Source organism: Coenobita brevimanus, chromosome 29 (genome assembly GCF_032717465.1).
Source record: "Coenobita brevimanus isolate Jiangsu-jjx chromosome 29, ASM3271746v2, whole genome shotgun sequence".
Lineage (NCBI taxonomy): Eukaryota > Metazoa > Arthropoda > Malacostraca > Decapoda > Coenobitidae > Coenobita > Coenobita brevimanus.
The window spans coordinates 40,484,263-40,507,277 of record NC_136982.1 but is presented as its reverse complement, the minus strand read 5'-3'; the positions used below and the strand labels follow the sequence as shown (position 1 = coordinate 40,507,277).

Here is a 23,015-nt window from a genome sequence, read left to right as displayed (position 1 = left end):
AGGATGTTTACAAGTTCCTTGTTTTAAATGACCTGGCAGGTGCTTTGCTGAAGAGTGTTTAGGAATTTTTAATATCTAAGTGATACAGAAAATGTGAGTGCAGTTAAGTATTTGGATAGTATGATGAGTAAGGATGGAAGTTTAGAGGGTGAAGTGCTTGAAAGGGTACAACAGGGAAGAAAGGTTGCTGGGTCTTTGAAAGCAGTGACAAGGAACAGGGAAATGAGCATGGAAGTAAATAAGTCATTGCATGACAGTATTGTGATACCAACTCCAACATATGGAACTGAAGCTTGGACCTTGTTGGAAGGACACAAGTCAGGAGCAGTGGAAATGAGTTATTTGAGAGGTGCATGTGGAGTTACATGGAGAGACAGACTGACAAATGAGGAAGTTTAGGAGTGCTGTGGTGTGGATGTGGATATGATAGAACGCATTACGAGAAATACACTGGGTTGGTTTGGCCATGTGGAGAGGATGGAGAGTGAGTCACTAATGAGGAGAGTGTATGCAAGTGAGGTGGAGGGGGGGGGTTGAGGAAGGGGGAGGCCAAGGATGAGATGGAGGGATGGAATGGAGAGGTGTTTGAGAGAGGGGTGTGTGAGCTGGGAGCAGAGCAGTGAAGTGGCATTGGACAGGACGACATAGAAGCGATTTGTTTGTGGCCACCCCTTACAGGATTGAGGCATCTGGCGATAGATAGATAGATAGATGGTGATATGATCTGTGCTAGAAGGAGGAGGGGTAGCTGAAACTAGATTAATTCCTAGGATGAGGAATGGATGGAAGCAGCATAGGGAACTGTTACCACTCTTGACACTGAGGGACTTTACACGAAGGAAAAATTGTACGTTGCATGTCTGAGAAGTGTGTTGCTTAATGCTTTATGGTTGTGAAACTGGCAGCAAAGGAGGAGGATGTGTATACTGTAGGTTTGAGTATACAGATATGAGGATGACCAGATGGATGTGGTGTTTCTCTGATTGACTACACTGCTAATGACACAACTGTGGCAACTGAGAATCATCTAGGAACTGAAGGAATTGGTGATGTGTATGAGGAGAGTGAGATGGCTTGAACATGTGTAGAGAATGGTGGCTGAACATGGAGTGAAGAAATTTGAAGTGGGTAGATCACCAAAGGGTAGACCTAAGAAGACATAGGATGAGGTCCTACCTAATGACCAGGTTAAGGAATTGAAAAGAAACTGCAGCATGGGAGACAACCATCAGGTGAGGAAGGCTGTCCCATGCAAACAGGTAAAAATCCTTTAAAAATGAAATTAATTCTTTCTGTATGTAGTTTTAATCCTTATTCATTCATTCATCATCTAATTCTATCCATAATACAGTAAGACCTCCTGTGGTTGGACTTAATAGGTCAGAAACTTCCTTAAGCTGGATATAGTTTTGGCTTGATCATACTGTATTTTGTGGTAATTTTCTGTTGCTGTGCATAATATATAACCATTCCTTTATGAAAAATTAAAGTATTTCCAAAATAGTCTCTTAGGATGAGTTTAAGTACTTTTTTATTTAAAAGATTTTTTGATAGCAAAAAGGTTCTAATTACCCCTCAGAATGGAATGATCATAGCTAAGTCAGATTTATGGATAAGTTGGACATGTTTAAGTCCCAATAAAACCAACTACCTGAATGTAACCGTCCATGACGTAATGAATTCAGAGGAATACAGGTAGAGTATATCACAAGTATCACTTTGCAGTTCATTGGTATCATCCATGATGCTTAACCTTCGTAAGGAAACGGTAATGGATCTCGTGCATATGTAGTGACTGATCTACATGGTAGTTGTTGTTCCCCAGGCAGTCTGGCCGAACAGCCCCGAGTTCCTTAGGAAGGCCATGGCCGAGACCGGGCTTTCCCACAGAGCTCTCAAAGAGTGTATGTTGTGTTGTTGGCGTAGGTGATTGTGTGCAATGCAGTCTTCCATAATATGCTTAATAGTATGGGATGCTGTGTTGCATCCTGGACAGGCATCAGCGATGGAGTCATCCAGCCTCTTTTGGTAGCTTAAGAGGGTTGGATGGTGCCCACATCTCAGCCTGATCTACATGGTAAACAGGTATGCTGTAGGACTGAATGACAAATGCGCTTGGATCCAAACTGGCATGTCACTGTTGCCATGAGTTCAGTGCCCACACTATCTACCCCAACAACCCACAGTATTGGCATTCCATTGCTTTACCCACGTACAGTACAACAAAATGGTTTAAATTTTTGTTGATCATCTGGATTATATGACTACCTTTTGAGCTACACATAAGGAATCTTTCATAGCCAACACTACTAGACCCATGTTTTACTTAAGTTACATGAAATATTGGGCAAAGATGGCAAAAGGTTATTAAAACTGACTTATCTTTCCCCCACAAATGAACCTTGCTGGTATCTTTTCTCGCATCATGGTGATGCGGTGATGGTCAGTAAAGGAACATCACAGGTGAGGTGCTCCATATGATTACAGAAAGGTTATGACTGTTAATGGTGAATGAGAATTTCAGTGAATGATATATACCCTGTATCAATGCATTCAAGACACTGAGGAACACAAAGAAATTTCTGACAAACCTGTTGAAGGGAAGCTCGAAGCCTTAATGTATTGAACCTTCAGTCTTCACTGCCTGGTCCAAGAGTGAATCTTGAGGTACCTCTTATCAGGATTAAGCGTTGTGCATGGTGAGATCCAGCTGGCGACTCTGGTCATGTATTTGACCATGTTTGACTGACTCCCTTAATCATGCATGTGCAGATACACCTCAGAGGGAGACGCAGACCCTGGGTACTACCTCCAGCTCATATCGCTGATGCAGACTTGGTCGCTAGGATTCAGTAGAGGTGAACTCCCCTATAACCCATCAACTCCCTTCTTCCCTCTCTAGATTCTTCATTAGTACATACATGGCAACAAATGCAGTCCACACCATGCCCTTCTTGTGACCACCTAATTCTGACCTTATATGCTTTTCCCATCTCTTTAATCCCCTTAATATTTTTCTACTCCACAATATCCCAGAACCAGACCTCCTTGTACCCACTCTAAAGATCTGTTCTGTTATCTCATCAGTATCCAACCTGAACCCTGTTCTCCCTATCTTGATGCAGAATTCAGATTGTTGCCCTGGCTTGATACTATACTGTACATAGATATTTCAACATTCCCATATTACTGCATGTAGATGTCCTGCTCTTCCTCTGTATTAGACATCCTGACACCTCCATCTCTGCAGATTTTGCATGCTCTGTGTCATTGCAGATTTCCTGACCCCCTCTCAGTAGTTTCATGCCCCAGTGTCAGTGCAGAATTTTTGATGCCTACATGACTGAAGATCCCTTCATGCAACCATGTCAGTACAGATTTTCCATGTCCTATGTAGTGTAGCTGCATTTTCCTCATGTCACTGCAGATTTACTGGCACATCGTTACCCTTGCCATAAAAAAGGTTTTTAAAAAAAAACAGCAATCGTTGATCAGGTGAAAGCACAGCAACAGGTCCTTTGCAAGCTGAAGCACCCATGTTTAATGTCTCTTCCTACCCATGCCATGACTAGGATGATATTCTTGGTGAAGGCTACCTGGACTTGAGCGAAGTTCTAGGCATGACAGGCCTATATACCTTGTTCTGTCTATTTTGCCTCTGGCTCAGTCCTCTTCTGCACTCTTTGTACGTCACCCATAATTAAGTTGATTAAGGTTGGCCATCAAACCTGCATCTGCCCTTGCTACATTATCTTGTATACATCGCCTGTAAAATGCCTAGTCCCTTGATCCTCTTGTCATATTGCATCTTCAGTAGCCTAATTGATAACCGAACATCATTAACACATGAACAACACGTAAGTCTTTAATGTTCAGGAATTTGATGTTATGAAAGATATCTGTTTTGGGAAAAGAATATAGAATTTATTGATTGGATACGACTAATTTCTCTCCATAATGATGGCATCAGTTAGGTTAGACTAACTGGGGAGTTCAAAAGTAAAACCTGCGTATATGCTGTGAAAGACCTCCTACAGCCAATTTTATTTATATTCAGGCTGGTTAAAATAAGGCTGTTTAACCCCCACAGGTGAGTCAGATCCGTTCTCTGTGGTGAAAGGCTCTAGCTAAATTAGATGCATTAAGTTTGAGAGTTAGTTAAGTTCATAGCTTATTCTTTGCGTATGATAATTTGTACAAAAATATATCTGTTATTTCGAGTTAGTTTGTTACCCTCTGGTTGACAGAAAAAGCTTATACCTGACCTGTAGACTAAGGGTTCATCCTTCACTATCTCAGTGGATGCGGCCATATTTGTGTTCGTAGGTTGTCTGTGGGTGTATATGCGTTTTTGACAATTTTCTGTGGATTAATGCACTGTGGAACGTGATCGACAAATGGATGTACAAATGAAAGTGCCCAGAGCTATACTTACCTGAAGCTACGCACTAAATCTTCTGCATAATTGGGTAAGTATACAAAAATCTTTTGCGACCTCGATTTGAGCACCAAAACACAGCAGAGTTCCGGAGAGCAAAGTCGGGAGAGATAATACTTTCTAGTGGTCCAGCACCCACCACGGCTATCTGTCTTATATAAAATGGTTGTGGAGGAGTGTATGCATATGAGTAAAATATATGATGGGTTATTTGGGTTCTTTTTGAGGTGTAATATTGCTGTGTGGAGTTGTAAATTGGGATGGGGAAACAACTTGAGAGATGGGCTGTAACCTTCAGTGAGTGTGAGATTTCTGTAGGGTTAATTTTATACTTGTTTGTAATGACCAGTCCATGAAAGTTCGCTAAGACCCAGCTTGCAATGTACACGTATTTTGCCACATTAAAATTAATCATGATCCATATTAGGCGAAGTAACTTTTATAGCCTGCTAATCCTCAACTAAAAATGATCTCTGTTATACCAGCCAGGAATTGAGTCCAGACGTGTCAGGTGATGTGCTCATGGTTGAAATACTTTGACAGGCTTCTATTATATTCCAGTAAGGTGAAACTGAAATCTGTGAATAGATTGGAATGTGTGTGCTTTATTCCCTGTTTGAATATTTAATGGAAAAAAAAAAAAAAAAAAAGAGCCCCCCCTGATGCAGTACAATTCATCCACTCACTTGATGTAATGCTGCCTACTTCTTCCTTAGCCTTTATCATTCTTTTTCTGTGCCTGCCCTCCTTTCTTCTTATTTCTCCCATCTTTCCTTTCAGTACTTATTGCTTTTCTTTCCGTTACAGGTGGCTTTACATTGAGTGACAAGCCAAATGGTTTCCTGTAAGCCAAGAAACCATTTACAACGCTGGGTGGTAACCATATAACCAAACCATACGTGCTCCCTACATGTCAAGTGGGTTGGTGGAGGGTTAGTGCCCCTCCCTGTAAAACAACTCAGAGTCAAATGGCCACCCCGTACAGGATTATGGCGTCTGGCAATAGATAGATAGATAGATAGATAGATATAATCAGATTAGGCTATCCAGGCAACAAGTGTAAAATGTAGACATACTGGTAACCTATACAAGTTTGAAATTAGGATGTTACGGTACTTATAGAAACTTCTATCTATATATCTGTTGCCAGATGCCTCAATCCCGTTTGGGGTGGCCACAAACAAATCACCTCCACGTCACCCTGTCCCTCGCCATTTCACTGCCCTGCTCCCAACTCACACCCCCCTCTCTCATATACCTCTCCACCCCATCCCTCCATCTCATCCTCAGCCTCCCCCTCCCTCTCCCCTCCTCCACCTCACTCACATACACTCTCTTCATCAGTCTTTCACCCTCCATCCTCTCCACATGGCCAAACCACCTCAGTGTATTCGTCCCAATGCTTCCTGTCACATTTGCCAGTTTTAAATGCAAAGTCTAAGGACCTAAAGTAACCATGAAAGCAATATTCTTCAGTTCTGGTTGTGATGTTATAGGTATTTCTTTAGAATTTAGATGTTCTGTATGAATCACAGTATGAAATTTAAACCTTATGATAAATTCTTCAACATCTGTTCGTGGGAATTTTAGATTTTTTTTAGATTATGTGGTAGCTATAAGATTATATATTTTAAACCACAGAAAACTAAACATCGTACAGATTTTCCTGCTGTTTTTACAAGCTGCTTGCTTGTGTAGACATCAAGATCATACCATAATAGGACACTAGTTTGACAGTAATCTAGAAAGAGATAAAAAGGCCTCAGACTGAAGGGCTTAATGTTGGTTCTTTGCTGGTTATATTTCACCATCTGTAAACTTTCTAAATCATAGAGAAATGCCATATAATCTCTCCCTGTAGTGGTCTACTGTACTCCTTATTTTGTCTGTAGCTGTTCATAGCATTGAGGGCCTATTTAATTTTACTGAGGCTACCACCTGACAGTATTGTTGAATTTTCGAAAGATCATTAATATTGGAGGGGTTGATTAAGGGTAGCTACGTCAAATTTCACCAGTTTGAAAAATCTACGGTACTTTAAACGCTGGAGGGATAGTGCCCCTACCGTAAAACAGCTATATACCTGGTAACTACAGTAACTCAAATGGCCACCCCCCACGAGATTATGGCATCTGGTTATAGATAGAAATTGTCTGGTTGTATCAAGAACAAAGAAGTGAGTAGTGAAGGGGTAAATTAAGGGTGTACGGTAACTCCTCCACTATTAAGTACAGTGATGTTTCCATTTTGGTCAGACTATCACCATATGATTTTATTCAGCTTTGAATATACCTTAAGTGCTGGAGGTGGGGCTGGTGCTAACTCTGTGGCTAGAGTGAGGAGTGGTTGGAAGATGTTTGGGGAGCAGTTGCCTCTCCTGACATGGAGAGGGCTCTTGCTTCCTGCTAAGGGATCTTTGTATGCAGCACATGTTAGGAATGTACAGTAATGCTGTATGCTAGTGAGACTTGGACAGTAAAGGAAGTGGATATTCGCAGGCTCAGACATGCAGAAAAATCTATGATTAGGTGGATGTGCAGTGCGTCCCTGAGTGTGAGGCCTGGGGGTGCCAGGTTTATGATGGAAGAGTTGAGGGATAGGATGGGACTGGAGTGTATTGGTGTTATGAGGATAGGTAGATTGAAATGGTTTGGGCATGTGGAGAGGATGTGGGATGATAATTGGGTGCAGAAAGTGAGAAGTGTTAATGTTTGGGGTAGGGTTGTGAGAGGTAGACCGAAAAAGACCTGGGACGAGGTCACTGAGTGTGACCTCATCGATAAGGGACTGACTAGGGAAGCTGCCAGAGATCAAGCAGCATGGAGAGCTGCCATTAGGTCACCAAGGCCAATGCATGCAAGCATGTTGGAGCCTTCAAAAATGAACAAATGAACGAAGGAAAGGATTAAAGAAGAGTGTATGTAATACCTCCAGATGAAAAAGTCTCCAAAGCTGTAGAAAATAGCCTGGGAATAACAAGAGAGAAAGGTAATTTAGGAGCACTTCAGGTGTAAGCTTATCAAGTTGAGTTGAAGCTTTTGTGAGAGATTGGCTTAATCCCTTCACTGAGATGATTTAGTATTAATTTTATTCAGGTTCCTGCCAGATGATTTTATTTAAGTCAGAGAAAGTCCTCAGATATTGAAGGGGTTAATAAAGGCTACGGTATATCTAATGCCTTCCTTTTGAAATGCTGCCTATGAACTGATTAAAATTGTCTAGAGATAAGAATGAATGTACCAAAAATTGAATCATCAGGTTGAAGGAATTAAAATTGAGTACTTGTTTTAAAGCCACCTTTTTATGGGTGCTTAAGGCTATACAGTAGATAAATTACTGTTCATAAAAACAGTATTCAAAATTCCATGGCAACGTATGAAGCTGATTTGCCAATTTCCCCCATTTTATAGCACGGTACCAGCTGTATGGAGAAATTCGTATAGTAATGCAGCACCATACAGTAGTTTATAACACACCGCTGTCTTGTAATGAGGAATGCCAAACCCATACCTTGAAGCCTGTATGATATGGTAGTTTTGGCCTATTGCCAGTACTGGTATGTTTAATTTTGCTTAGACTTTTTCAGTTTAGGTTAAGCTTGGTTAATTTTTTGGATACGTTTGATTCATTTTGGTTAGGTTTGGTCAATTTTGATTTGGTTGGTTTCAGGCAAGCAGAGTTGAATTTGTGACAGGCTTTCAGACCCAGATTCATAAACAAACCCATGATCATTTCTCTGTCTTACTTAAGATGTGTTTTTTCATAGGATGGACAAGGAAGAGTGATATATTTCGCGTATCATGCTCTACCTACAAAAACTGCTGCTTGCCAACAGGGAACCGATTTTAAGTTAATAAGTTACCAGTATGGAATGTATCACACTTTTCACACGGCATGTCATTTGCATGTTGCTGAGGGGTTAGATTGTGTAGTGAAGGGTCAGTGTTTAAGTTTTTCTCTGTGATGTCATTTTGTAGTTTAATTCTTCCCACATACAGTTTATTTACGGTAACATTGCAAATACCGTACCGTACCTTTTGAAGGAGGTTAGTGAAAGCCATACAGCATTTAACTCCTCCAGTTTGAAAAGCCCGTCTGAAATTGGAAAATAAAAAAAACAGTCTAAATATAGCAGGAATAAGCTACTAAAATACACCTCCATCATGAGTGGTCTTAACAGTTCTCACTAGCATTTATGTTCGTATTAATGCCTTACTTTTGTGTGCTCTAACTTCTTCATATGAGGGGTATATCCTGAGGTGAATTAAACTGGTTGGAGATGGCAAAAATAAAATACCCATCTCTGTTTATCTATTTATAGGTACGGTAGACGCCATACTGTAGGTGTCCGGTCTTAGAGGCAGCCATTAGGCTTGTCACTCAATGTAAATCCTCCAGAAAAGGAAATATATATCTATGTATCCATAGCCAGATGTCATACTCTCAAAAGTGGTGGCTGTTTGACTGTGAGTTGGTTGTTTTACAGGGAGGGACACTAGGCTAACCCTCCGCCAACCCACTTGCTGATACATCACATATGGGTTAGCTAGTTATATGGTTACCACCCAGCATTGTAAATGGACACTAACTTTCTGCCAACCCACTTGCTGACACATCACATATGGGTTAGCGCCCAGCATTGTAAATGGTTTCCTAGCTTGCAGGAAACCATTAGGCTTGTTACTTAATGTAAAACCACCTGAAAAGGAAAGAAGAGTACAGAAATAAAAAGTGACAGGAAAGATGGGAAAAATTGGAAGAGAGGAGGGCAGACACAGAAAAAAAATGATAAAGACTAAGGAAGAAGTAAGCAACACTACATCAAGTGAATGGATAATGGTTACTGTCACCTACCACAAGAGTGATGAAAAGTGACAGGAGAGATGGGAGAAATAGGAAGGGCTTATCAGAGATCGTTTCTAACCTCTTCACTTGAGGGGTTTCATAGAGGCAAATTTAAATGTCTGGAGGTATATATAGTATACAGTAGGATGTGATTGTACTGAAAGTGTTAAATTGCTTGGACTGCATTTGGAATGTTAAAATATGGTAGCTTCTGTCTGTGCAGTACAAAGCCTACTAATTCTGATACAGTGCTATGGCTCATTCGCACTTTGGCCCAGACTTTTGGCCCCTAACTGTTTATTTCATGTAGTTCAGTGGCAGGAAAAGACTGCCGTAGTTCTAGATCCTTTCCATAGCTAGTATATACCGGTACCGGTATATTTCATTGACAGGCATCATGTGTTAATATTAATTTGTTGTTTCAGCACTGTCTTCAAGATAACAGTTTTAGGCCAAGTAAAGGTGAGAAAATGATAAAGGTATATAGTCTAGCTACCATACCAAGTATTACCCACCAGAAAATGAGATGTGTTAGCTACGGTACTTATTTGATCTTTATGCTCTGGCAATTTTTTCACTTCTTTGGTCATACTTTGGTAGCATTACAGTATGGTACTGTATTTTATGTGGGCTGGCTATGGATGCTTTCTTATTTGGAAAGATATCCATCCATGTACTATACACTGGTATGCTGTCATGTTGTAACTGATTAACATATGATTAACTCAAAAAAAAAAAAAAAAAAAAAAAAAAAAAGAAAAGAAAGAAAGAAAGAAAGAAAAATAATTTTCATAAGAGAAGCACAGTATGGTGCCATATAAAGATTTATTGCTTTAAATAGGCCTATTGGTGCTTAACTCCTTCAGCCAGAGTACCCGGTATCCCTTTTACTCCTATTGCTATCGCACTAGGTGATTTTTTTCAGGTTTCAGAGTTTTCAGCTTTCAGGATGAGAGGTGTTTCATATTTTGAATCAGATCATCAGGATATAGCAAAAATACCGGTACTTGGTACCATGAAAGACATCTAGGGATTGAAGAAATTAATATATGGTACAGTGTCTGTGATCCATGTTCGCATCGATGAGTGACACCTTTAAAGTTGGCTGAGGAAGCCACACTAAATTTGTGTCAGTTAGTTAACAAGGATCACTATGAGGCTTCTCATTGTGTCCTAGAAAATACTTCCGAAGAGTACTGTACTACGCTGGTTTCTGCACTTTATTTGATAGTTAATAATAAGCACAGTGTATGCTGCCTAAAAGTTGAAATGAAAGGCAATCCAGTACCGATATACTGGTTCTTTGCATTATTGTACAGTTTGTATAATCTGCTAGGAAACTGAATATTTTTGGTAGAATAATGGATAACTTAAGATACTGGTGAAAAAGGTTGACCTTTGTTGAGTGCCCAGAAACAGTTCGATTTTTGTAATGATTTTCATGTTCGTGTATACCCTGGTTTTGGTTAGCATGCCTACTCCCCAGAAGCGATCAGCCACTTTAGCTGCTCAAGGCTGTAGTGTAATTTTGAAATTCTCGTATTGTTTTGATTACTGGGCATTTGGTTCTTTAGATTTTTGTGTAGTTTTGGTTGCTGTATTAGCCTAGTTGCACAAGCTGTTGCAGTATCAGTAGTAGTAGTACAGGGTGATAGAAGTACTGTAGTAGGATAGTAGTACCGGTGGTAGTAGTACCTAGTAGTAGTAGTAGTAGTAGTAGTTGCAACCCTTGTCACATCTGTTGCACTGCAATACTGGTACCTGTTATATAATTGGTGTAAGTTATATCAGTGACTGTCAGTTACTGATGGATATACTGTACCCAGTGCCAAATGATACCTCATCTGGTCACTGACTGAGCTAGGTTTAGTTGCATACTGTACTTATTTGGTTACCAAGCCAGTGCTTACTACCATTTGTAGCTACATCACTGATAGCCTACACGGTACTGTGCATGACTTTCTTCATGCGTAATACTGAACTGTTTAAGGAAGATTGTGTTTACAGTATCAGATACAGTACTGAATATATAACTTTATGGTAGTATATATATATGGTACTGCTGTACATGTAATTTGTTTTTACTGTAGGCTACTGCCTTATCAGTCACAGATAGTTAAATTAATTTTATGTACAGTACTAGTACACTAGTATATATTCATGGGTTTTACAACTGGACAGTATTGCATCGTGGGAATTACTTATCCTTTATAGTTGTATTTTTAGTTATAGCTATATAGAGAGCCTCATCAATATATTCTGGCTTTAGGCTAGATTTACATACTGGGAAGCACTTTTTTGGCGGGGAGGGGGAGCAACACTTAGCCAAAACTTATTCATTGATTTGATTGCTAACACTTTCAGCATGCAGGGATGAGTGCATAGCTTTCCTGTGCAATGCATGATGTCATGTACTATACAAAACCTTTCCCATGATTTGCATCAGAAGCTAACATAGCTGCTAAATTTTCACATTCCACCTGCATTGTGTTACATGTGCTTGTACTGTACTGTATAGCTGACTTCTGTTTATCTATCTTTCTATAGCCAGACACCATAATCCAATAAGGGATGGTTGTTTTTCTTTAAGTTACCATACTATACCGGTAGTTGTTTTATAGGGAGAGGCACTAACCCTCCGTCAACCCACTTGCTGACACATAGGGAACATGTAGCTATGGGTTGGTTATATGGTTACTGTCCAGCGTTGTAAATGGTTTCCTGGCTTACAGGAAACTGTTTACCTTGTCACTCAGTGTAAAGCCGCCTGAAAAGGAAAGAAGAGAGCCTAATACTGTGTTGTACTATGGCATTCTGATATACTGGTAGTGGTTGTCAGACATGTGAGTAATAGTTATTGTCAGTTGTTTCTACATTTTTCTGCTAAATATTGATGCACTCAGGTTGGAGGTTTTATGTTTAATATGAAGGAGCATCTCAAGAAGCAGCCTGGTCAGTCAGTCACATTAAGGACTTTTGATAGATGCTTCACCCCAGTAAAGCCCAAATGGTGCTGTAGCTCCTTGAGGCTTTCACATGCAAGATGCTTCAGTGGCAAAGCCTTATAGGATCCCATATGTATAAAATATTTCTCTATTTCTTTGCCTTTCATGTTCCAGTACCTGGACACTAATGTTTTCCTTTCATCATCAATCATCGTCAATTCATTGCCAGACGCCAAATATCCCAGACGGGGTGGCCAAGGGCTTAGAGTTAATTGTTTTACAGGGAGGGACACTAATCCTCCACCAACCCCACTTGACATGAAGGGATGCCAACAGCATCTGGTGTTCCCAGGCGGTCACCCATCCAAGTACTAACCAGACCCCTTTCATCATGCTGTATAAAATTTCCATGTTGGTGTGTTCCTTCATCAATACGGTATTCCTATCCTTCATTATACAGTAATTATTTACTGAGGATACTGCTGGGATTAACATCTGCAAGTGCAGTTATTATTAATTTTGTCAGGCTATGAGGCTAAGTACGGTAATTTGCCTTCTTCACATTTTCAGTTAGGCCTACTAGGTATGCTTACTTCAGAATACTGGTACTGAACTGAGATTGTCTGCAAGTACAGTACATGTGTGTGTGTGTGTGAGTAGCTTAGTCATAGTAAGGTTTATTGATTGTGATACTACCCGACTATAATCTTTTCACCATAACTTGACCCAGATTTTTCTCCATTTGTAGCATATTTCTCGTAGCTCAGTGGCAGAGTAAGACTGTACTGTACTGTGATTCGTCTTTTCCGTAGCCTTTCTTCATGACCAAGATCATATTCTGACATTAATCAATTTCTACAGCTCAGTATTCAAGATGGAGAGATGGCAATTTTAGATCAAGTAACAGTAAAATGAGTATACGAGAGGCATGCAGTCGGGCCGTACCCACAAATAGCTAATCATCTTTAAGAATTACCGTAACCCGATAATTAGCAGTTCACTCTCTGGTAATGCATTTTGCTTGCATAAAATTTCCATGAATATTAATGATGCACGTTAACAGGGGTTCAGAGCATTAGGGAAAAATAGTTAATGGATATTCATTTTTCCCCTGCTCAAGGTGGGTGATACATTGGATATGGTCAAGGCACATTAGTCTTATCGCTCATCCAGCATTCGTGGGAAGTGGAAAGCGGTAACTTTGTCATAATTGTTGGTTGATTTGTGAATATAGTTCTTTCACCAAAATTTGGCATAGATTTTCATCCTAGGAGATAAAAGAATTCCTTTTTTGTATGGTACCTGTACCTTTATTTGGCCCAGATTTTCGTCCTTTTGCAGCTTTATCAGGTAGCCCAGTGCTGGAAAGATGCTATACGGTATTCGTACTATGGCGGTGTATCCTTGCCATGAAACTTCCACCATTTTTAAGTGTTATTTTATTGCTGCAAGTAAATATTCCCTTTATAATCTACCGTGGCCATGTTAAGGTAAAAGACCAATAGTGTTTCATGCATCAGGAACGTAATATACCGGTGTACCATGCCACGTTGAGTACACCGCTTCCCGTCCGATAAGCGAAGTTAAGCAACGTTGGGTCTGGTTAGTACTTGGATGGGTGACCGCCTGGGAACACCAGATGCTGTTGGCATAACTCCCTACGTGTCAAGTGGGGTTGGTGGAGGATTAGTGCCCCTCCCTGTAAAACAATTAACTCTAAGCCCTTGACCACCCCGTTTGGGATACATGGCGTCTGGCAATGGATGGATGGATATTTAATGCTCACATGGAAAAAGGAACTAGGATTATATTGCTATTGTGTATTTTTTTTTTTTTTTATGGCTTTCTTAAATTACCCCCTGACCTAAACCTGTCTGAAGCAAATATTCGTAAAGTTTGCCACTGCTGTCGTTATTTTTGTGTGTATTTTCCTTCCTTAGTTTTTTGTTATCCTGTTTGCCACGTTGCTAACAGGATAAAGCACGGAAGCTGGTTTTGGCTGACACTGACTTGTGGGGTGAGCCGACAAAGGAAAAGGGGTGGATAGTGTGTGAGGCAAGGGGACGAGAGAGAGAGAGAGAGAGAGAGAGAGAGAGAGAGAGAGAGAGAGAGAGAGAGAGAGAGAGAGAATTTATTGTTTTAGTTGAGTGGGAGTAGAATGTGAGACGTGGATGACGGTTTAGAGAGAGAGAGAGAGAATTTATTGCTTTGGTTGAGTGGGTCTAGAATGTGTGTGTGTGTGTGTGTGTGTGTGAGAGAGAGAGAGAGAGGGGGGGGACGGGGGGGGAAAGGTAACCATACCAGTAAGGTGCTGAAGATAACAAGTGCAGTGAGGTGAAATGCACTTAACCTGCTTCCTCCTACGCTTCTGCTTCTTCACTCTGTACCGAGCACTGTGCACCGTGTCTTATGTAGCGTAACCACACTCACCGTACCGCCACCAGTTCTGGGTCAAACTTGGAACTCATGCACTCCAAATAGACCAAATCTCCCAGTGACACTGTAACCTCTTCAGCCAAATAACGTAATTTGTAGCGGCCGTATAGCCTATTCTTGACCTCGTCCTATCCAGAAGTGGGAAAAGAGGTGTGGATGGTGATTGATGATGATAATTAGTAGATTTTTTATGCTGCTGCTGCTGATGATGATGATGATTATTATTATTATTATTGTCATTTAGATATTTTTCTACCACTACACAGTTCTATTCGGTTTAGGATGTGCCTCCAGTATTCAGTGGGTTATTGAAAACTATATTTATCTCCTCCATTTCGAAAAATCTCTTGACGTTGAATAAAAGGTCCGGCGAAGGCAAGAATGAACATATTAAAATACGTTCTTGGGTTGAAAAGGTTAGGATTACAGCAGCGTATACCTCTAAGTGTAACTATTTATCAGTAACTTTGCTCTCCGGTAAACTTTGCAACTACCGTACTTTTTGCTTCTCTGAGTTCACTCTTGTTTGTAATGTAAAATGTTCACGAGTAGATAGTTCTGATGCGCAAAGCTGTATAATGTCTTGCAGTCTTTTGCATAAAGAGAAATAATAGCGTGAAAGTATACTCTGTTGGGTAATGTGTAAAATCGGTTACGGTATATACGGTACCAACATAACACTTTCATCTAGTTGACGTAATTTTTATTGTTTTTGTTATCTCCAAGACGATTTTATCACACGTAGGAAGGACCTCTAAGTAAAATGGCTAATTAAGGCTCCTGGGATATAATCTACGTAATTCCAGCAGGTTAGATACGGTGCCGGTATATCCTAAGGTGAACAAAATCGTCTGGATATGGCAAGAGCAGAATAAGTAAATACTCCATTGGATTCAAGTGATTAAGGTACCCCACTGAGTGCTGTACTGGGCTACAACGCAGGACTGGGTAACTTACACCGGTACAGCATTGTTATCACGTGACAAAGGGATTTACACATTAATCCATTGAGGCATGAGAATAGAGCTTAGGTTTATTTACGTATTTATTTATTATATTAAATGCCTGACTTATTAAATGTAGCTAGAATCAGACGATTAAGTAGCTACCGGTAGGTGAGGTATGAATCAGTAACTGGTAAAACACACACACACACACACACACACACACACACACACACACACACACACACACACACACACACACACACACACACACACAGCTCCTGTTGTGAAGAATTATCTGTGGAAGGCACAGAACGTCTGACGGGGGAAACGGTGTTATACTGCAGCCAGATAAGGGAGGATGTGTGTGTGTGTGTGTGTGTGTGTGTGTGTGTGTGTGTGTGTGTGTGTGTGTGTGTGTGTGTGTGTGTGAGAGAGAGAGAGAGAGAGAGAGAGAGAGAGTGAGTTTCAGGTAAGATATATTTTGAAACAAATGTATCAATGTGTCTTTGTGAACTTTATTTCTGTGCAGTGTGTAGAGTCAGCTTGATTGGTTGGGGAACATTTTTATATTAGACATAGGCTACTTCACACCAATAGGCTGCATTGTTTTACCTCAAGCTTCTCTTCCATGTTGATTTGGTTTTGTGTGGACATTGGGCAGTGCGTCACCAAATGTTTACAGGTTGTCATCCTCTACCATTCATAACACTGGAAAACTATCAGACAATTTTTAGCCACTTCAGTCCGATGCGGTGTATTTGTTTTGTTCCTGCTGTTTCCAGACTATTCACAGGATAGGTTTTTCGAGTTGAAAGGTTTAGGTATAGGCCTAGCCAAGAGTTTCGAGTACGGTAGGTAGTTTTCTCTTAAGGGGTTTCCCAAGTTGAAGAATGTATTAACAAGAATAAAATAGAAATTACGTCACCTTAGTGAAGTTTGTAAATGTCAGTAGCTTTTAACGTTGTCTGCACCCCACTCCACTTTTTTTTTTTTTTTCCCTATCGTCAGTGTTTTCCCAGACCGGATTTTAATGTTTCTTGTTTTCTGTCGTGTTCACATCCCTTTTATCATATCTTCATAGTATGTTTATCCTCGTTTTCTTCTCCTTCTCTTCCTCCTCTTTTTTTTTGGGGGGGGGTAGCAGGAAGAAAAGAAGTTTGGTCAACAAGATTAAGTGGTTTAAATAGAAAAAAATATATATCGGTAGTTATATGCTGTAGGTTACCGGTACTTGTCAGTGTTTAGATTGAGTCTGTGTGTGTGTGTGTGTGTGTGTGTGTTAGCTCCCTCTCCTCTCCTCTCCTCTCCTCTCCTCTCCCACTTCACTTCTATATCCCCTCCCTCACCTTCTCCCTCCAGGGTGGGTAGACTTCGTAAACACGTGTTAGTGTGTCGATTCTTGGCCAGGTGGCGACACGATCTCCCTGGTGCTTCCTGTGTTTACATCTGATAATAGTATGACTGGTAGTGGGGCGTGAGAGAGAGGAGCTACCGAGAGAGAAAGAGAGAGAGAGAGAAGAAAGATGAGGAGGGAAGGGGAAGGGGGAGAGAAGAAAGATGAGGAGGGAAGGGGGAGGGGGAGAGAAGAAAGGTGAGGAGGGAAGGGGGAGAGGGAGAGAAGAAAGGTGAGGAAGGATGGGGGAGAGGAAAGGTAAGGAGGGAAGGGGGAGAGGGAGAGAAGAAAGGTGAGGAGGGAAGAGGGAGAGGGGGAGAAGAAAGGTGACGAGGGACGGGGGAGAGGGGGAGAAGAAAGGTGACGAGGGAAGGGGGAGAGGGAGAGAAGTAAAGGGATTGTTGAGTGAAAGAGTAAGGAAGGAAGGAAAAGTAAAGGATGGGAGGGAGGCAGAATGGGAAGAGATAAGGAAGAGGTACGGTGAAGGTATTGTTGAGTGAGAGTAAGGGAGAAAGAGATAGGAAAGGGAGAGAGGGAGGAAGACAGGGTGGGAAGGAAGAGGGGAAGGGAGATAGGGTGGGGAGGAAGAGGGGAAGGGAGACAGGGTGGGAAGGAAGGGGGGAAGGGAGACAGGGTGGGCAGGAAGGGAGGGAGGTAGAGAGAGAAGGAAGGTGGGAACGGAAAAGGGTATAAGTGAGTGGTTTCTTGAATGAAAGAGGAAGGAAGGGAGGGAGGATGGGAGACAGGAAGGGAGGGAAGGGAAAAGGGTGGAAGTAAAGGGATTGTTGAGTTAGAAAGGAAGGAAGGAAAAGGAAAATAAGGGCCTGGGGTTGGGAAGAAAGGAAGGATTGAGAGGAAAAGGGGAAAATAGAAATGCTGTTGAGTGAGAGCAAGGAAGGAGGGGAGAGGAAAAGAGGGAGAAAAGAGGAGAAAAGGTAGAGAGGGTTAGGGAGAGAGAAGCGGAAGAATTAGGTATACCGTATGTTGATTTAGTTTATATACTTTAGAGGTGGCTGTCCTGAAGGATTTCTTGTTAAGGAGCGAGAGAGGGAGGAAGGGAGAGAAGCAAGAATATGTGAGGAAGGGAAATAATAATGAATGTGAGGAAGACGGAGATAAATGGAGTGAGGAAAGGAAGGGAAAATGGACTGAAGTACATTGAGAGAGACAAATGAAGTGAAGGAGGGAGAAAAAGAAGCAAGGGAAGGAAACCGGATTTAAAAAAAAAAAGAAAAAAGGAGGGAAAGGGACTTAAAGAAGGGGGAGGAGGCTTTGATTTAAAGGAGGGAGAGAGGGAGATATTAAATGGAACGGGAGGAAAAGAAGGAAGGAAAGAGGAGAAAGGGAGGAGTACCTAGCCTCAAGTGTTGGTTGTAATGGAGGTTCAACAGAAAGGGAAGTGAGGAAAATAGTCTGTTTTTAGAGAGGAACGGAGGGATTATGAATAACTTATGAGAAGCAGGAAGTGAAATGGAGAGCTGGGGGAAGAGAAAATGAAAGAAAGGACAACAGAATAGAGGGAGAGAGAAGAGAGAGAGAGGAGTACGTGTAGGTAAAGCAGGAGAGAATGGGAAACTGTGTAAGAGCTAAGAAGAAAATGAAAGTGAGGAAGAGGGCGCCATGTTGATAGGATTCAGAGAGGGAGAGGGAGGAAATAAGGGATGGTTAGGGAGGCGAGAGAGAAAGTAAGAGAAGGAAGAAGAAGAGAAGAATGGAGACAGGCGTGCGAGGGGAGAAAGTAGAAGGAAATGGAGATAATAAAGAATGTGTTTGTGTGTGTGTGTGTGTGTGTGTGTGTGTGTGTGTGTGTGTGTGTGTGTGTGTGTGTGTGTGTAAGAGAGAGAGAGAGAGAGAGAGAGGTGTAAGATGTGCATGACGGAAGCCTGAGAATGTTGAAGGTTGTGGGGGACAATGATTAACAGGGGGAGCATTTGTAAAGAATCAAAGCTAATTTTTGCGATGTCCCTGTTGCACTTAAGAATAATCATGAATATTATGTGGTAGTAATTATTCACGTTATTATTCATTTTGATTGGGCTGTGAAGCCTTTGGTAGGTGTATGAGTGGAAATAAAAGAAAAAAATAATGTGTGCTCTTAAATATGGCTGAAGTTTAAGAAAGATTGTGAATACTGTCCAGGGAAAGGCGAGCGTGAAGGAAGTGAACCCAGTATGAACACACACACACACACACACACACACACACACACACACACACACACACACACACACACACACTAAATATATCCAGGCTTTCATAATTTTTTTTTTCGTATCTGTCACATTCTTCATGAGACACTTGCTTCATATTCTTCACTGTGTTAATTGCTTTCATTTTGTAGTAGTTTATCTTATCTAGTAGCATAGGTCTTTTATACCCCTCCTTTCTCTCTCTCTCTCTCTCATTTTTTTTTTTTCGCAATTTTGTCTTGAACCGTTACATAGTGGTCAAGGCATAAAGAATGGGAGGAACGAATTCATGGAGCAGAAATCCTTATATTAGAGAGAGAGAGAGAGAGAGAGAGAGAGAGAGAGAGAGAGAGTTAAATCAGTGGGAGAATTTCGATCTAATGTGACCGATAGTATAAAGGATAGAGATGAAGGGTGACTCTCACACTTGTCATAGAAAGAGAGAGAGAGAGAGAGAGAGAGAGAGAGAGAGAGAGAGTTACGTCAACAGAGCAAATGTGATGGAAAATGAATCATGGAGGCTAATGACTGTCATGTCCTCTCTTACATCCGGGGAAGTGCGAAGGTATGAATCATGACTACGTACTCATTCACACACACACACACACACACACACACACACACACACACACACACACACACACACACACACACACACACACACACACACACACACACACATTCACTTGTTGTTACCGGGTGTTATTAATTTTATTAATATTATTGTTATTACTATTATTATTATTATTATTATTATTGCCGTATTATTATTGTCGTCGTTATGAGGAAAGGAAAATAAAATATAAGACGAGAGAGAGAGAGAGAGAGAGAGAGAGAGGTCAAGGCCACTCAGTACTCACTGTGGATTGTTTACCGAGACAGCGCTCCCAATTAACCTTTCTGCGTCTTTATATTTTACTTTTGATCCGCAGGTGTATTGAAAACGTCATTGGAGTGATTTTTATGTATTTGTTTATTTTTTCGGATTTGCTAGATGTTTTTATGTAGCGTAAAATTCAACTCTGGTACTGAACGGGTAGGAAACACACTTCAATAGGCAGTCTTCAGTATCGTGAGCGTTTGTGGGTGTTGCGTTTTCTTCCATCTGGTGATTTTATTTTTTTTTTATTTGGGGAAGCCTTCGTAGTTAGAGAATTGATTTACCTAATTTACCCAAGATTTTTTTTTTTTTACATATTTTCTGCCATCTACTGACGATTTTATTCATCTTTGACTTTTCTAACACGAGGGGTAGAGATGGCCTTCAATAACCCCATTATTATCAGAAATCTTTCCCAAAACCGAATAAAATCGTCTGATGACAGCAAGAATAAAAAAATTGGATTGCTAGAGTTAATGAGTTAAACGCGTAATGATATTTTTATTAGAAGGAGGTGGAAGATAATACAGGTGAAATAGAGGAGAGCTGTATTCAGAAGACATAACCCCCCCCCCTTTAGGCAAAACTATACTCCTTTCACTCTACATTGGCCGTAAAATTGTCATGTCTCCATCTTGAATGCTGAGTTGTAACAAGATATTAACACAAGAAATTTTTGATGCTAGTCACGAAAACTATGGAAAGGGTGTGGAGCTTTAAGATACGGTATATATATATATATATATATATATATATATATATATATTTTTCTGCCACTTTGCTACATGAAATAACCTACGGAAGGACGAAAATCTGGGCCAGGTTGGTGTAAAAGAACTGTAGTTGGGAGTAAAGCTCACTTCTGTTTCACCCGTGTTTTCTGCCACCTTTTAATATATAGGCTGTTTATGAAAATTCTCTCTCTCTCTCTCTCTCTCTCTCTCTCTCTCCCTCTTATAATAATTGTTATGTAAAAAAATTTTCAGCAGTCGAGTAAACGGCCGTTTTCCGGGTGTCATAGGAGACTTCGTAGCACTCTTTCCTTATCGATTTATTTTTGAGTATCTATACCCTGCGTTTTCTTGTGGTTGTGTATTCCGTTTCCTTGGTGACGTGGGAGCTTTGTAACCCCTCTTCCTTTGCGATTTATTTTGCATATTACAGCATAACTTTTTCTTATATGTTATTTATATCATTTTAATAGCCATATATTTTGCGTCAGTGGCATTCTAGAGAGATGAAAGGGGATGTAGTTGGAGGAAGGGCAGCCCAGTGTTAGGAGACAGGGCGACGTGGAGGCGATTTGTTTATGACCACCCCTTACGAGATTTATGCGTCTGGCTGTAAGTAGATGGATATAGATAGATATAGATAGGTATACTGTAGAAATGCAGGGGTAGTATGCAGAATGAATCACTAAGGAACAGGTGTTAGGATATCTCAGAATCTATTTAGAACGTGACTCATTAAGTGTAGAGTGTAGGTGTAACATTTATTGATTTATGCAGGTGTAATGTTAGTTTTATTAATATCGCACAAGTGTAACATTGATAGTGCGCAGGTGTAGTGGGAGGTATATGAGTAGGTGGTGGAGAGAGAGAGAGAGAGAGAGTGTTAAAGAAGGATACGGTATAAATAGATAGATAGATAATTGTTAGCCGATTACATTTATTGACTATTGATAGCTAGATAACGTGATAGACAAGAAGTATAATACAGGTAGGCTATATTTGTTACTAACCTACAAAAACGATGGTACAGTACCTTATGTAATGGTCATGGAGGCCATAACCCAGTTCTCACAACGCACTAGCCTACTTCACCCTCTACTTTGTGTGTGTGTGTGTGTGTGTGTGTGTGTGTGTGTGTGTGTGTGTGTGTGTGTGTGTGTGTGTGTGTGAGAGAGAGAGAGAGAGAGAGAGAGAGAGAGAGAGTTTGTGTGTGTGAGAGAGAGAGAGTTTGTGTGTGTGTGTGTGTGTGTGTGTGTGTGTGTGTGTGTGTGTGTGTGTGCGCGTCTGAAGCCATAGAGAGGTCGGCCCCACAAGTACACACGGCGACCTCACACACCGCGCGTAATTAAATCAGACAGGTGACAGGTGTGGGGATCCGAGGGGTGAGGAGTGAGACAGGGAGGAAGTTGTTACTGTTGTTGGGATTGGGCAGGTGTGGATGTGGATGTGGAAAGATGTGGATTTGATTGTGGTTAGAGCTGTATTTGTAGATTAGTCGTGTGAATGTTGGTTGCAAAAAATTTAGCATTGTGTAGTTTTGCATGTGCTGTGGTGTGGATGCAAGATAGTTGGATGGAGTGAGGGTGTGGGTGTAGGGAAGTGTGGATTAGTTATGGGTGTGGGTGTGGTTGTTAACTAATTTTGTGGTTGTTGGCATGAAGGAATTGACACCTAAGTTCCACAGGGATTTTGGGTGTGGATGAATGGATGCTGTCTACTTTCTGGGTGTAATGTGGATGTGTGTGTGGGTGTAGGGAGGTACCGGTATGGGTTTGGGTGTGGGTGTGTCTGTAGGCTAGTTGTGAGGATGCTGGTGTGAAAGACTTGGATCCTATAGTTCAGCGTGGGTTGGTGGTGGAGGTTTAAAGAGGTGTGGATGTGGAGAGAGGTAGAAGAATACGGCAGGTGACAGGTGTGTGTGTGTGTGTGTGTGTGTGGTGTGTGGGAGGGGGGAATCCGAGGAGAGTGTTCCATGATGGAATGTGGTTAGAATTGATCAGGTGTGGGCGTAGGTGTGTGGATGGACTGATTGTTGAAACTGAAGATTGGCTATAGTTCTGATGAAGTGGAAAAATTGATAAAAGTTTTGGGTACGTTGTGGGTGTTGTGTGGATGTGGTTATTGATGTGGAAGGGTGAATAGAGTTTAGATGGGTTGAGGTTGTGGGTGCGGTGGTTGTGGTTTTACGTATGGGAAGATGTGGATGTGGTT

At 41.1% G+C, this 23,015-nt stretch overlaps 1 protein-coding gene and 1 pseudogene across 1 annotated transcript in view; both read left to right on the top strand.

Annotated features, from left to right (window-relative positions):
• The first annotated feature begins 4,364 nt into the window (after positions 1-4,364).
• The window catches only part of LOC145395059 (uncharacterized), a 288,850-nt gene continuing 270,199 nt past the window's right edge, over positions 4,365-23,015 (top strand). Inside the window, exon 1 of the mRNA XM_080268814.1 lies at positions 4,365-4,469. The gene's annotated coding sequence lies outside the window, so the exon portion shown is untranslated. The remainder of the gene's footprint in view (positions 4,470-23,015) is intronic.
• LOC145395084 (5S ribosomal RNA) lies at positions 13,760-13,879 on the top strand (annotated as a pseudogene).